This window comes from Petromyzon marinus, unplaced genomic scaffold (genome assembly GCF_048934315.1).
Source record: "Petromyzon marinus isolate PM22_M1 ecotype Great Lakes invasive population unplaced genomic scaffold, UKy_Petmar_22M1.pri1.0 PM_G_Scaffold_10, whole genome shotgun sequence".
In the NCBI taxonomy this organism is placed as follows: Eukaryota; Metazoa; Chordata; class Hyperoartia; order Petromyzontiformes; family Petromyzontidae; genus Petromyzon; species Petromyzon marinus.
The window spans coordinates 2,489,603-2,505,089 of record NW_027422651.1 but is presented as its reverse complement, the minus strand read 5'-3'; the positions used below and the strand labels follow the sequence as shown (position 1 = coordinate 2,505,089).

Genomic DNA, 15,487 nt, shown 5'->3' with positions numbered 1-15,487 from the left:
CATCACATCCTCGGCACCCCTCCGCGCCCTCCGGCAGCACACGGCCGCCGTCAAGGCAGGGACACGCACGCAGTGACGTGCTGGCACAACAGACACGTTGACACACGCGCTCGCCGACGTGTGCCGAGCCAATTACTGTAACGGCCGCTAAGCAGCGGAAACGTCACCGCAGTGTTCGTCTGAAAAAAACCCCCATCAAAACAGAAAAATAATGCAGAAACGTATAAAAAGCACAGATGGCCTTTGTGCATTTTGCAGGTCATGTGAAGTGTTGAAGGCTTGCTGGCAAGAGATCTTGGCACAGGTCCGAGGTGTTATGGGTTAACTTAGAACTGGAAGACGGAGCACCTGCCCTCCCGACTCCACCGCATGAGCCACAGTGTGCAACGTGTGCACGCCGAGTGCGTGACGTTCACTGACGCGCTATCCCTGTGCTTCTGTTTGAGCAGTCATGCATTGCAAAGCGCACTGCGCTCCAAACCCGGCATCCCGAGTTCGATTCCCGGCCACAGCTAACATCGGTTGCAAGTGATATCTGAATTGGTCCTGAGCTCCTCGTAGTCAACTTAGCCCTTCCATGCCTACCTGGTGCGGTGTCTGAACATCAGCAATGGGGAGACAAAGGCGGCTGGCGTGATGTGCCGTGCTAGACCTAATAGGTGTGCGATGTTGGAACTGGCCTCAACAATCTGAGAGGGTAAATGAAGAATATTCGTCTGTTTTGTCTGTCTCTTCGTGTCTGTCTGTCTTTTTGTAGACAGGTGTAGGGGTGTTGCGGGAAGGGAACACACGGTTACACAGTGGTGGCTACTTCCACGTCCGCTACAGCCCCGCCCCTCAGTGGTGTATGGGTATAAAGGGCGGGGAGCCAGAGGGCTCGGGGCAGAGTGTTGGGGCCAAGAGTGAAGAACCAGTGAAGAAGGAAGGCCGGCTAGATAGACCCTGGGACTACCCTGACCGCTTCCCTTTTCAGGGCCGGCAGGGCAAGCCAATGGTGCGGCCACAGAGCCTCAGAGCCGGAGCCATTTTAAGGGTCGGTCTGTCTGGTGGGGTGCCGTGACCTGTGCCATGACCAGGGCCAGGTCAGATAGCCTCCTCTAGCGCCTGTAGCGGAGGAACGGGGAGCATAGTGGTTAGGCTGATAGCCTAGGAGGTGTCCCAGCGTGTATACGGGTGAAGGGGCCATTACCCCTTCTCAGTGTAACTCTGCCAAGCTTGAATAAATAGTGCTGCCTCTACTCCACTGTCTCGGTGTCCCGTGAACCCACTACACAGGCACTCGCGTGGTGTCCGTGGCAAGCGAGTTTGCTGGCGAGTGGGGGTGGAGCAAACGACCACCACATTCGCCTGTGGAATGTCAACACGGGAATCTGCTTCAAGGCAGTGGACGCGGTGTCTCAGGCATGGACACACAGACACGAGTGAGATGCTCTGCGAGAATGGGGGACACGAGACACGGTTAGCAATGTCTCAGTGCCGTGGACATTGCGTGTCTCGGGCACGAAGGCACGCGGACGCGTGTTCACGACTCTTTCCCCCGCCCAGGTGTGCTCCGTCTTGTGGTCGAGCGAGCACAGGGAGCTGCTCTCTGCCCATGGCTACCCCAGGAACCAACTCGCACTGTGGGCCTACCCAGAGATGGTGCCCATCGCCGAGCTCTTAGGTATGGGGGCACACGAACACACAGGCACAAGGACAAATGTGGAGATGGCAACATGAGGTGGAGGGACAATGTAAATGTGCCTGTTCATGATTTCTGTATAACTGCTTTTTTGTTTAGAACTGCTTTTTGTGTTTAGTTTGTCCTTCCCCGCACCTCTGATTAGCACGGTTGGCTACATGTGGTATGAAAGAAGTCCATCATACATACATGCCCATTCGTGAGATGAGCATTGGAATAACCTCAGACAAATGGGGATACACAGGGACATGGGGGTACATGGTGCTGAAGAGTTTACCCATCAATGATGTCCAGCATCGAGCTAAAGAGTAAGTGACACACGAGGCAAAATAGGGGCATACGAAGACGGGATGCACAGGAGCATAGGGGGATACACACTGGTTGTGCATCCGGCCACTGGCATTCACCGCAGAACTACTGAGTATAGGGACACGGGGACACTGGTCATGGGGGGACACAACTACATATCCCAGGTCGTCCTTGAAAGAAAGCTAGTGATGTTTCACGTGACTCCGTGGGTTCATCTCATCTGGTTTATTAAAGGATACAAACAACCACACCGCCAAATTGTCTTTCTCCCTCGCGTATGTCTCTCCCTCGTCCCCATCCCTTCCCCATGATCCACGTCTAACCCCCGCGTCCCTGTCTCTTCCACCTTGTGTGACTATACCGTGTCTCTCCCTCCCCCATGTGTCTTTCCCCCCCCCCCCCCCCCCGCCATGTCTCTCCATACCCTGCAGGCCATACAGGCCGCGTGCTGCAGGTTGCAGCGAGCCCCGACGGATCCTCCGTGATGTCACTTGGTGCTGATGAGAGCCTGCGCCTGTGGCGCTGCTTCCAGGGGGACAAGTCGCGGAAGAAGAAGCAGCAGCAGCTGGAAGGCGCCAATACGGGGAGGCTCTCACAGAACTGCTTGCGCTAGCCCCCCTTACCAACATCCCACTGGCAACAACTCTTATCAACATTCACCCTCGCCTGTTCGAACATAGAGAGGATGCTAAAGTCATATTGCCAGAATTAGCCCCGCTCTTAATCCCCTCCCCCCTGCTCACCACAGTGTGTAGATCTGCAATAATCACTATTCACCATTCATATACAAATCGTGTCCTTGTAAACGTGCTTAACGATTTAAAAATGTCCATTACAAATCGCCAGTGGAGCGTTTTTTTTTTCAATCGGTGTGCTCGTTCATGTCTATTGTTCATCAGTCATCAGGTATGTGCAGTGTTATTTGAATTGTTACGTCAACGAATAATAACGAAATGTTAAAGTGCTTTTGTGGCTGGCAAGTGTCATTTGCTAAACTGCCTTAGCCTAACCACCGAGCCTAATCCGTCCTCCGGGCATCACCACAGCCTTGCATCCAGGGGCGGAGCCAGAATTTCAGGCCGGGGTGACATTCAACAAATTTTAATTTCAAGAATGATTAGAGAGTCAGGCTGTTGAACTAGACGCCATCGGTTGGCGACACACTCTGACAACGCAGTTGCACGGAGCCCGCCAGACCGAGTGTCGTACACTTACACGCAGGATGTCACCCCTGTCACTGCCCCCTGGCTCCGCCCCTGCTTGCATCTACCCCTGAAAGTTAACTACAACAACCCCCTGACTCATACTTCCTGCCGCCAAGCATTCCCATGTCCCCCATGTATGTGTGCACATGTGTTCTGTGTCAATCTTAATAGCTGCTCGCTAACAACACTTGCTACAGCAGTCTGTTGAACGTCATATGGGGAAAGTTTGTTCGCGTGTTTGCACGTGGGGGTGTTTATTTTAAATAACAAATTCCAAATGTTGATCTGCTGGAAAGGGCGAGTCGGTTATGGTAGTGGCATGGGGAGGTGGAGACTGGCAGGAGAAAGGAGCCTTGGTAGCATCGTGGATGTGAAGAGAAATATAGGGGCGAATGAACACGACGTGAAGGGAGGCGCGTGGAGAGGAAAGGAGACGTGAGGTGAAGGATCTGGATGGGTGTTAGGTTTCATATCCCTGGCATGACGTCAGAGTTCAACCAAGAGGAACCGCTGATGAGGGTCCCCAGAAAATCCACTAGCGCAGTGAAGCGTGCGTATGCTTGCGTGTAGTTTTACACACCACTATTAATGTGATGTCATGAAATGTATGCCCAGCCAAGGATCTGCAGTCACTAGCAAGAGATGTTTTGAGCAAACCGATGAGAGATCTAGTCATGTGAGAAGTGATGCAGAAAAGAGAAAACACGCAATGGAATCAATGAAAGGCGACGTGGATGAGTGATATAGGTGTAGAAATAATGACATGAATGAAAAGGTTATGGATGAGTGAAAGAGAAGAGATGTACACGGAGGCAGAGATGTCAAATGAGGTGTCGATGACCAAAAAATGCACTGTGATCCACGCCATCGTTCTGTGCCACAAATTCAAATCCTGCGTCTCGCAATGGGCCTTCATAGCACACCAACCACCGTCTTCAGCTAACGACAGACTGATAATCATGCACAGTGGGCCCATTGGCGTGTGGTGTTGACTATGAGTGCTGCCGCTATTAACGATAATGGTTATGTTAAAAACGTGGGCTTTCGCGACCAGTATCCATAAGAGGGTTTTTTTGGGGTTAGATCGCGTAAATATAGAAATGTGTAGTCAAAACCCAACTAGTGACGAATTGGCATTTTCTGTTTTCGTGACAACCCTTGCTAGTTGGCTGTATCGGATGGTGGCGGGTCTTAACGACATTTACGCAATCTAACCCAGAAAAAAAACCTATGGATACAATGGTTCTGCTGTCGATGGTTCCGCTGTTACTGATGGTGCCGATGTCACTTCTGATGACGATAACTGGAACTACATTGATATCGCTTAATTCGTCCGAGCCACACGCGTCCGTTATCTTCACGCATGAATTGCGATTTCTTCAACGTTATTGAACTGCAGTTCACTCAACATACGCTTGCCACGAGCCTTCCTAATCGTTACAAAACTTTACAGTCTCTTACTTATAACGCAAATGCCTTCAAAGTGCATGGCAAACGTCTTTCGAGGTGATGGATTGAACGGGAAACAGCTATTTTGTAGAATGAGTGGTGTGACGACATTTCTATTGCAAGAAGCAGAGAAACTGTCAGAGAAAGGATGATGTCGTAGTGAGACAGAAGGGCTAGAGGTGAAATATGCGATAAATAGCGATGGTTTTATGGACAAAGATGATGGAGAGACGGGGGGGGGGGGGGGGGGGGATTCAGCATGTAACCAAGAAAGATGAAGGAAAAGGAAGAGAAAGCGGCAGAGTGAAATATTCGTGCGTATGATGCAGGGAAGATGAAGAGGCATGTATCTACGTACGTTGAACTTCTTTCACACCGTACCGAGCCATCCGTACTAACCGGAGGTGTGGAATATGCCGGTGTGTCTGAGAGAAGTCTGGTGCGGGATAATACAAGAGCAAGAAGAGAGAGAGAGAGCCGGAGAGCAGAAGATGATGCGTGCTGCAACTCTACTGGTTAACTGGAACGCCTTAAGGACTGAAAGAATATGAAGTTTACGTACATAATCCGTCAGCCCGGCAATGGCATGTGTCTGCTGTGTGATTGGAACACGTCGACCGGAGGCTGCCTTCACACACCTCCGATTCGCATGTGCAGCGCTGTCGATGTGCTGCAATAACCCCCAATGGCGGACAGTGCAGCCCATCAGGGGCGGTGTCTCGAGCCGGCGGGCAGGTCGTGACGATCCCCAGCCCGGGAGGGGGCTGCGGGGGTGTTCTGGGATCCCCCGGGACCCCCCCCCCCTCCTGGAAAGGGAGCGTTGCCAGAGGCTGACACACCGGAGAGGTGTATAAAAGCCGGACCTCAACACAGGTTGGGGGCAGAGTTACGAAGACTGAAGAGCAGCTAGACTAGGACCCTGGGACCTCGAACCCGCTGCCTTTGTAAGGGCCGGGTCGAGCTTGGACCAGTGGTCGGGGACCCGTACCTTGGCTGGGTCGGGTCAGGTAGCCTCCCGTAGGACACTGCTAGCCGGAGGGCTGGGAGCCAGCAGGGGGCGGTGTTTAGGCCCCGATAGCCCGGAGGCCGTACCTCCCCAGATAGGGGGCGTAAGGGAGTTGCTGTAGTTAGAAATAAACACGCCGTGTTGCCTCTACCCCCAATGTCTCCGTCTCCATAAAATAGCCCACTACACACGGTTGGCTAAAGTACGGTGCGAAATAAGTTCAACATTTCCTGAATTTGGAAGTGCAACTGTCATCCGGAGCGAAGCCTCGTGAACTCATTTTGCATCGGCATTTCGGATTTTAACCGCCGGGTTATCGGTAGCAAGGGCCCACCCGGGAGGGCCACTGAGCCTCCATAACACCTTTCTGCACGAAGAACCGTGGCCCGTGCCAGATTCTTCACTATCGACGCCGACGAGGTCACGCGGCCAGAGACGGAGAGAGCTGCTGGAGACGCGACCCATTAGGCCCATTGCAGCATCACCACTCATGCGGCAAAAACTACTCCAGTGACCGACAGTGTGGGGAGGGGCCTTCAGCCAGCAATGGGACTGGCAAACGGTTGAACAAGTACTCTCTTATGAACGCCTATTTTTCTCTTAAGGGGCGGTCCATAAATGACGTCACGCACCTAGGGAGAGGGGGGGTCAGACATTTGTGACGATGTGTGACGATGGTGGGGGGGGTTGAGAAATGTGACGTCACATCAAAATGCACAACTTTAAATATTTTCTCCTACTACATCAGAGTGCAGCGCCACATTAAAATACGCACTACAATGACAAGAGTTTAAAGCGATTTGAAGCATGTTTTTTTTTTTTTTGGGGGGGCAGAGCTTTGTGAGGTCATATTTGAGGGGGGGGGGGTCTGACTTTTTGTGACGCCATGTGACGAAGGAGGGTCAAAAATCGTCCAAAATCGCTTGACGTCATTTATGGACGGCCCCTAACTCATTTGAAGGACAATGTAGACAAATTATTATCGAGGCTTCACCCCCCCACCCCCCGTTTCCTATGCGTACATTGTCAGTAGACCCCCCATACGCAAGCGTACACATTTGGGTTAATCCCCCCTCCCCCCTCCATGCGTACGTACTAAATGGATGGCCCCTTATAACCCTAACTACAAAGGCAGAACCTTCACGTAACATGATCTCCGTAACGATGTTGAGACAAAGTAAAAAGGACGTCATGATGAACAAGGGATTATAACTTTTAAATGAAATTGGTCTGTGTCACTGCAGCCTTACTGATTGAACGCAAATTGACGCAATGAATATATCACGTCGCGATCTGCTTTTCGCTTGCAAGTTTCAGACTTATTGCAATACACACGTCCCTTGGATCGGCAAAAGGAGAGTCTATTATAAAACCCACAGTGTGGTTTGCTTTGCGGTGATAAGGGGAGTTTTAACAAACGCATTGTGTCCCGTGTGTGCGTAGACCTATCCGAAATCTCAATTTGCATTGGTTTGGTGATTTGTGACAAAAGACACAAAATTCTGTAAAAAAATATCTCTCTTTCTCAAGTGTGACAGAGCATAAACCCACGTGTGTTTTGCATGTATTACACGGCGCAGTGTGATTGTAAATGTTTTTCTGGACTAACTTATAAAACATACCCTGAGCGTTAACCAAGTAAAGCTCCCACTGCCTTTAACATAAATCTGTGAACATGTGTTTTTACGTATGTTTTTTTAAGATATGCATAAAATACAGTTCTGTATATTAGAGTATTTGTTGATGAAGGTTCTTGCTCTGTGATGTCCAATCTTGTTTTGAATTTATTTTTTATTGCTATCGTTTGGCTTTCAAGAGCGCCCAACGAGCAATACTGAACTCACTCTGTATCCAGTCGAGACTTGACACCTTTGTTAGTTCGGCTTTAATTACAATGGCTGTAAACAATGTAAGAACCTGGCAGTCACCACCCCTCTCCACTTAAGATCAAATTATTGTTCTTGGTGACTTTTTTTATTGAGATAGCAGTTATTGCCATCGTTATTGTTGCGTATTATTTTAAACAATCGTTTAGAAATAAAGTTAATAAAGTCCCACGCCGTGTGGCGCTGTGAACGAAGCCGCCCGGGTCGAGAATCTGCGGAGTTCAAATCCCCGTCAGTGTGGGCGTCCACTCGGTCCATCATCCTTCCCGTGGTCGGTGAAATCGGGCACGGCTTTGTGGGAAGTCAACAGCGGTCATCTTCTAGAGAGAACGGTCCCCCGTCACGGTCGTGTGAGATTTCCACCGCGGGCTCGGGGAAGCCGCTTGGCTCGCGAATGGACAGTGGCAACGCTCGGTGTAAGCAAACCATGCAAAGGTGTGCGTGCCCAGTGGCTCGACGGGCCCTGGAGGAATGACACCATTAATGTGGTGCACCAAACAAAACACCTCGAATTCAGATTCTTACATATATAAAACGTAATTCTAATAACAATGTGAACATAATGTTAATAGTGAAATTAGTCCATTGCCTTCATTCCATTGCAAAAAACTGCGCACGACATAATTACGTTACATCGCTTGCTCACGTATACACCGTGTGGAGTCGGGCGAGGCACCCACAAAGGATGTCTGCTCAGGCCTCCTCCCAGCTGGGCGGCCACCACCGTCACCGCCGTTGCCCGGCCCTGCGGTCACCACCGCCGCCACTGCCCGGCTCCGGCGTCCTCGACCGACTGCGTCCCCTCTCGCCGTCGCCCTTCCGCTGGCCCGGGGGGCACCCCGACGCCCCCCTCGCTCGTCGACGCGCCCCCCTCCCGCCTCTTCCACCGGCCGCGCTAGCCGCTCCCTCCGCCTGAGCGGCGCTCTGAGCCACGCCGGCAAACGCGGCTGCAGTAGCGCGCCAGCAGGTAGAGCAGCTCGGCCAGGTTGAGCAACAGACAGACGGCCGACGCGGCCAGCATGAAGATGGTGAAGATGGTCTTCTCGGTGGGGCGCGAAACGAAGCAGTCCACGGTGTTGGGGCAGGGCGACGCGTCGCACTCGAGGAGCCGCGGCATCGTGACGCCGCTGTAGATGAAGTGGAACGCGTAGAGGAAAGAGCACTCGAAGACGACGCGAAAGAGCACGCTCACCACGTACGTGCACAGCAGCACGCCGTCGGTTGGCGGCTTCAATATGGCGACGTCGCAGGGCCGCCCGCACCGCCGCGTCTTCCGCTTGGCCCTGCGGTGGCGGTGAGCGATGTGCATGGCCACGAGCAGCACCGGCGTCGACACGAAGATGAGCTGCAGGGCCCAGAGGCACACTTTCGAGATGGGGAAGTAGTGGTCGTAGCACACGTTCTGGCAGCCCGGCTGCAGCGTGTTGCACACAAAACCGGACTTCTCATCGCCCCACACTCTCCCGGCCGCCACCACCAGCACCGATGATGCGGAAGATGAAGAGCACGGAGAGCCACACGTGGCCGATGGACGTGGAGTAGCGATTGGCGCCGCTCAGCACCGCGTAGAGGCCGGCCCAGTTCATGGCGCCAGCCGGCCTCGTCTTGCTGCCAGGTGCTGAGCGAAGGGGCTTGGGTTGATGAATTTACTCGGTTCCACTCTCCCGTTCCCTGTTCAAAGACAGAAATGGAGATAAACGAGTTAAGGAGTTTTTAATCTATCGTGCGCAGGGATACGTCGAGTCATCGATTACCATAGATTTTTACGCGTTCCGAACACGTGCATCGAACAATGGGTGTGATAAACGACTGTTTAAAACTTTAATGATGTGCGAAGTCATCATCGTGTGTCACCTCCAATCCAGGAATTGACAGTCGTGCATTTCCCATCTCGTCCTGCCCCATTTTTGTGTAACATGCCGCACTTCGTCTGTCCTTGTGAACCAAACCACTTCAATACCTCTAGAGCAGTGGTTCTTAACCTGTGATGCACGCACCCCTTGGGCGTGCGAGATGCCCTTTATCTGGTGGTGCAAGAAATGGCTCGATGTTTTTAGAAGGTAAATAATCCGAACACAAATTAAGCACGGGCACGTACGCACAACCTACATTGTTTCATAAAACCCTCCATGTATTTATTAACATTGCACATTTTGTTAAATAACTGAGAGCCAAAGGGGTGCAAGGCTGCAGTAAAGGTGAAGAATCACTGATGTAGACTAACGGAGCAAGCGACACTGCAATAGCGAGACACGCACATTTGAGAAACAATACAAACGAGACCAAAAGGACCAGTTGGCCGGTGGTGGCTATACTGCACATGGCCTCTAGTCCAGAACCGTGGAGGCAGCGTGGGTTGGTGGATCACACAAATGTTGTGAAACTTCCTTGCCGTGTGCTTCGGGGAGGTTGCCGTACTCTGGCTCATCAGGAGAAAGCGGTGCAGCAAACGTGGACTCCATCTATTTTTACGTTTCATACCTTCATACTTAGATACTGGCAAAAAAAGGTCCCATGATATGTGGATTCCATCTATTCCATCTGCATGGGATAGAGCGTTGCCCCCTTCACACGCGTGGGTTCTCTAGGTGCTCCAGTTTCAACTTCGCAGAGTTGCGCCACTCACAGTGCTTGGATCGGCAAGCACCAAGCCCAAGGCAGTTCAGCAAACTGTATTGTCGTACTCTACTTCTATGCTCCCACGTCGAGGATCCCCATTTCCACGTCATCGATCAAAGTGGTGAAACGCGGTCAAATATCCCCAACGGCATACGTGGCCTGGGTTCACCTTGGATGGGCGGTGCGGGGGCTTTGAAAGGAGCATAAAAAGGGACGCTTTGGGGAAGCAGGGGACCATTTTTTATTTGACTGGAGATCAACAGGAGGGAGGGATCGCGGAGCCGTCACCTGACTGTTACTCGCATGTCCGTGAGACGGGGCAAAGAACAGCCAGATTCTGTTTACAGCATCATCTATCCGCGACCTCCATCGCTGCGAGGTCGGACCGTAAGTACGAGGGAGAGAGGTAAGACAAAGGGACGAAATTCGGAGAGAAAATAGAGGGCAGACAGGTCCATTAAGTATCAGGCAGTAGCGAGATAGGTTAGACCTGTCCTGCTGGTCCGTACTGACACACACAGTCTAGTTCGATACTCGCGGGGAATAAAACCACTAATAGGATAACGCTGTGTCGTGGTCACTGTGAGTGCGAGGAGGGAGACGGAGTGTTTGGTGTTCGCATACCGGTACGAGTGTGCACAGAGTGTTTTGTGTTCGCGCGCATACGCGGCTGTTTGCAGCGAATAAGGGAGTAGAACGTGCTTAGTGCCGGTACCTGTACGATCGTTTACAGTATTGTTCAGCGCGCGCGTACCTACACGAATATTTTCGGTGGTGCCCAGCGCTTGCGTACCTGCGCAATAGCCTACAGTAGCGCGTTGCGCTCGCGCGCCTGTGTGACGGGGTGGCGGTGTGGCGGGCGTGCACTCGCGCGATTGTCTAATAGCGAATTAAGCGCCTGGCGTGTGCGAATACGCAGCTGTGTAAACAGCCCGTTAAATCGGAGCAAAGTAATTGCGGCGTGTTTGTTTTTGCTTAAGCGTGTGGAGCGTGGGTGGGAGGGAATCCCACGGGGGCGCGCTGCGCCCGTTTATTCCCGTGCAGGACGGGGTTTTACTTTGCGAGCGCGCTCACCGCGACACGCCGCCGTTGAACAGGGTAGCGCATCGCGAGCGCAAAGCGTACGAGCCGCTAATTAAGCTATGCAAACGCGGTCGACATCCCAGGCAGAGGTACAGGGGGGCGAGGCGTTAGGGGTCGGTAGTCTGGACCTGACAGAGCAGCCAGGGGGTAGCGGTATGAATGGAACGGGGGTGTCGGTGGGCAACGGCCCCGACAATTCAGCGATGGCGGGGGACGGTAGCCCCCACAGTTTGGTGTCGGAAGCGGTACGAACCCCCGCATTACCCCACGCGAAAATAAGGCATATATTCACCGGCCGGGGTACACCTTCGTGGAAAGCATTTGCCCGCAACGTCCTAGGGGCTAAGGAAATTAATGGGTGGACGAACGCGCAGGCGTTACGTCAACTTAATATGAATCTGGATGGGCGGGCAGCCGATTTTGTGGAAGCCCTACCCGCAAGCGCGCAGACACAGCTAGAGGAGCTGGTGCGCCGACTTGATCTGCATTTCGGTACGCGCGATGAGGCGGAGGCAAAGCGGCCTTAGAGGCACGCCGTCGCCAACCCGGCGAGGACCTGCGCGATTATGCCGAGGATGTGCGCCAGCTAACAAAGATCGCACGCCCGGGGTACACAACGGAAGTGATTGAGGAGCTGGCCGCAGAGAAAATCCAGCGATACTTAACGCGCACGGCGTGGTGGCAGCCAGACATGAACTGTACGCGCCTCCCCTTTAACACCCTTGTCGATCGCGCGCGCAAATGTGAAAGAATTTCTAGCGAACGCGCACAGCTCCGAGGACTGGGACGGGAGCGCACCATCGCAAGTCTGTCCACCGAGGAGGAACAGGAGGAACAGGAGCTCGCCAGGACGGTAAGGGGTCAGGAAAGGGAGCCTCCGGCATCCCGCGAGACAACCCCGGGATGGGTAGCGGGGATACAGACGGCATCGGGGGGATCGACAACAAGGTAACCCAAATGGACAACAAGGTAACCCAAGTGGGTGAGAGAGTAACCCAAGTGGACAACAAGGTAACCCAAGTACGGGCACATATGACTGCGCTGCAGACTACGGTGGAGACGGTTCAGACCGAGGTGGGAGAGCTGGCCGGGAGGGTAGCCCGACTAGAGGCGGAGTCTGGGCAGCGGCGTACGGGAGGGGAAAGAGGGAGCAGGCAGGGAGGCTCCTACGGGGCCGCCGCCCTTCCCCGAGCATGTTACCTGTGCGACCAGCGAGGGCATCTGGTGAGGGACTGTCCCCAGATCGCCCGTGCTAGAAAGGCACCAGGGTTTAAACGCCAATGCCCCCTAGAGAGTGGACCACCTAGGGGTGCAATCAATGAGGTCCCGAAACAAAACGGCGATAATAATAATGGTGAGCGAGTGACCTCCACACAGGTTCCGACCACACACCCAAGGACGCGGTGAGGACGGGCGACTGGCTGCGGGAGCTGGTAGCAGGAATCACGGGGGCCACGTCGCTGGTGGAAGGACAGGTGAACGGGCAGCGCACCCGGATCCTACTGGACACGGGGGCCGTAGCCTCACTCGTGAGCGCCGCGCACTGCAGCGTGCTCGGGGTTGACGTGAGCCGCCTGCAGGCCCCGGATCACGCGCTGCACACAGCGAGCGGAGCCAGGATGGGGTTGCTGGGAAGGATCTCCCTCGAGGTCCATCTTGGAAACCAGGTGTGCACCCAGGAATTCTACGTCTCGAGTGTGTTGTGCCACGAGTGTATTGCAGGTACGGACCTCCTGGAAATGCTGGGGCTCAACGTGCAGCCCCGCCAGCGATGCGCCACGGTGGAAGGCAGCGGGGAGCGGATCCCATTCCTGGGACCCGGACCGAATCGCCCTCGCTTCACACCCGTGGCCGCTACGCTGGTGTCAGCCCTCACCATCGGGCCACTCGCCGAGATGCTGGTGCCAGTGGCAACCCCCTCCGCCGACCCCACACACCAACCATCGGGCGAGGTAATGCTAACTCCTCACCCGGAGTTGGCAGCGCGGTACGGAGTCGTAGGATCAGCCACACTGGTAAACGCAGATGGGGGCCGACTGTTCATGCGGGTGTTTAACCCACACAGTACCCCGGCGATGCTACGACGACGCACCACAGTAGCCACCATACACCCCCTGCACGCGCACCACTCTAACGACTCGGTGTTTGCACTCTGGGCGGAAGACCCTGGCCACTCCGAGGACAACCAGGATCTGGCCTGGAGGGTCGGCCCAAACCCCCGGGCCGAGATCGCTCCCCTGCATGATGCGTTACATGTGTCTTGGGCAGATTTACCTAAGAGGGAGGCCGATCAGCTGCGCGGGTTGTTACGGGAGTACGCCGACGTGTTCAGTGAGCACGATTCAGATGTAGGCCGAACAGACCTTGTTAAGCACCAAATTGACACAGGTGCAGCCCGACCGATCAAACTCCCCGCATGTCCGCAGTCGCGGACATGCTACGTGATAACATAATTCAGCCCTCGACGAGCCCCTGGTCTGCCCCGGTGGTGCTAGTGACGAAAAAGACGGGTCGACCCGATTCTGCGTTGATTACCGAAAATTGAACGCAGTCACCCTCGGCGACGCCTTCCCCATACCGTGCATCGACGACACCTTTGACAGCCTCGCAGGAGCACGGTATTTTTCCACCCTTGATCTGGCGTCCGGGTACTGGCAGGTGGAGATGGCGGAGGAGGATCGGCCGAAAACCGCGTTTACCACCCCAATGGGGCTGTTCGAGTTTCGAGTGCTTCCGTTCGTACTCACTAACGCGCCCGCGACGTTCCAGCGGTTGATGGAGTTGGTAATGCGGGGCTTACAGTGGGAACAGTGCCTGATTTACCTGGATGACGTGATAGTGTTCAGCAGATCTCTGTCCGAGCACTGGTCCAGGTTGCGAGAGGTGTTCCAGCGACTACGAGCAGCCCATCTCAAGCTCAAGCCGCGTAAGTGCTACATTGCGCAGCGCGAGGTAGGGTACCTCGGACACCGAGTCAGCGAGGCGGGGGTGCGCACCGATCCGGAAAAGGTGCGCACCGTAGTGGAATGGCCACGGCCCAGGAATCTGACGGAGATCAGGTCATTCTTGGGACTCGCCACCTATTATCGTCGATTTGTAAAGGGATTCAGCGAGATTGCACGCCCCCTCACCCAACTCACCTCCCCTAAGAACCCCTATCGATGGACGGAGGCCTGCCAAACGGCCTTCACCGCCCTCAAAGACCACCTCACCAACACCCCCACCCTAGCTTTCCCAGATTTCACCACGGATTTTATCTTGGGCACCGACGCCTGCAGCAGTGGGCTGGGCGCGGTGCTGTCACAGGTGCAGGGTGGGACGGAGCGGGTCATCGCATACGCCAGTCGGACCCTGAGTGGGGCCGAGCTGAATTATTGCGTGACCCGTCAAGAACTGTATGCCGTGATCTTCGCGTGTAAACAGTTCCGATTGTATTTGTACGGCAGGAAATGTCGGGTGCGCACCGACCATTATGCCCTGCAGTTTCTCCTTACATTCAAGGAACCGCGGGGGCAGATGGCGCGATGGCTGGCGCAGTTGCAGGAGTACAACCTGCAAATAGAGTACCGAGCTGGGCGTACGCACGCAAACGCGGACGCCTTGTCGAGGCGGCCCGCGGTGTGCGCCGAGACAAGGGCGGAGGAAGTCTGCCCGTGCTTCACGGGGGGCCGTTGCCAGCAGGTGGCAGGCCCCCAGGAGCGCACCGAGACTAACCCTCCCCCGGCGAGAGGCAGTGCTGTATGTGCCACAGAGACCCCGGTAGGAGGAACCAGGGACCCGGGGGACCACTCGGCGGGCACGGGGCCCACACCCCGGGGCCCGACGGGTCGCGCAACCCCACCCAATCGGATCCAGGAGGACGTCGGCTGCGCCTTTCCGGGCCTGGACGACGCGCAGCTGAGACGGACCCAGCTGCGGGATCCGGATCTGGCGGCGGTGGAAGCGGCCCTACGGGAGAAGAAGGACGCCCTACCAGGACCCTGGAGTGGTTTGTACGCCCGGTTGTGCGTGCAGAACGGGGTAGTACGAGAGCTGACCGAAGCCGGCCAGCCTGGGTGCATCTGTGTTCCCGCCCAGGTGCGACCCCAGGTGCTAAGACTGGTGCACGACCACCCGCTCGGGGGCCATGACGGGGAACGGCGCACTCGGGAAACCCTGCGTCGCCAGTATCTCTGGCCCAAGTTAGCACAAGACGTGGCCGCCTGGGTACAGGGCTGCCGCGCGTGCCAGCAATGCGGGCCGAAACCAG

The 15,487-nt window shown here is 54.8% G+C and overlaps 1 pseudogene; it reads right to left on the bottom strand.

The window, feature by feature from the left end:
- Positions 1-6,680: 6,680 nt before the first annotated feature.
- On the bottom strand, positions 6,681-9,273 carry LOC142908601 (gap junction beta-1 protein-like; annotated as a pseudogene).
- Positions 9,274-15,487: the final 6,214 nt, after the last annotated feature.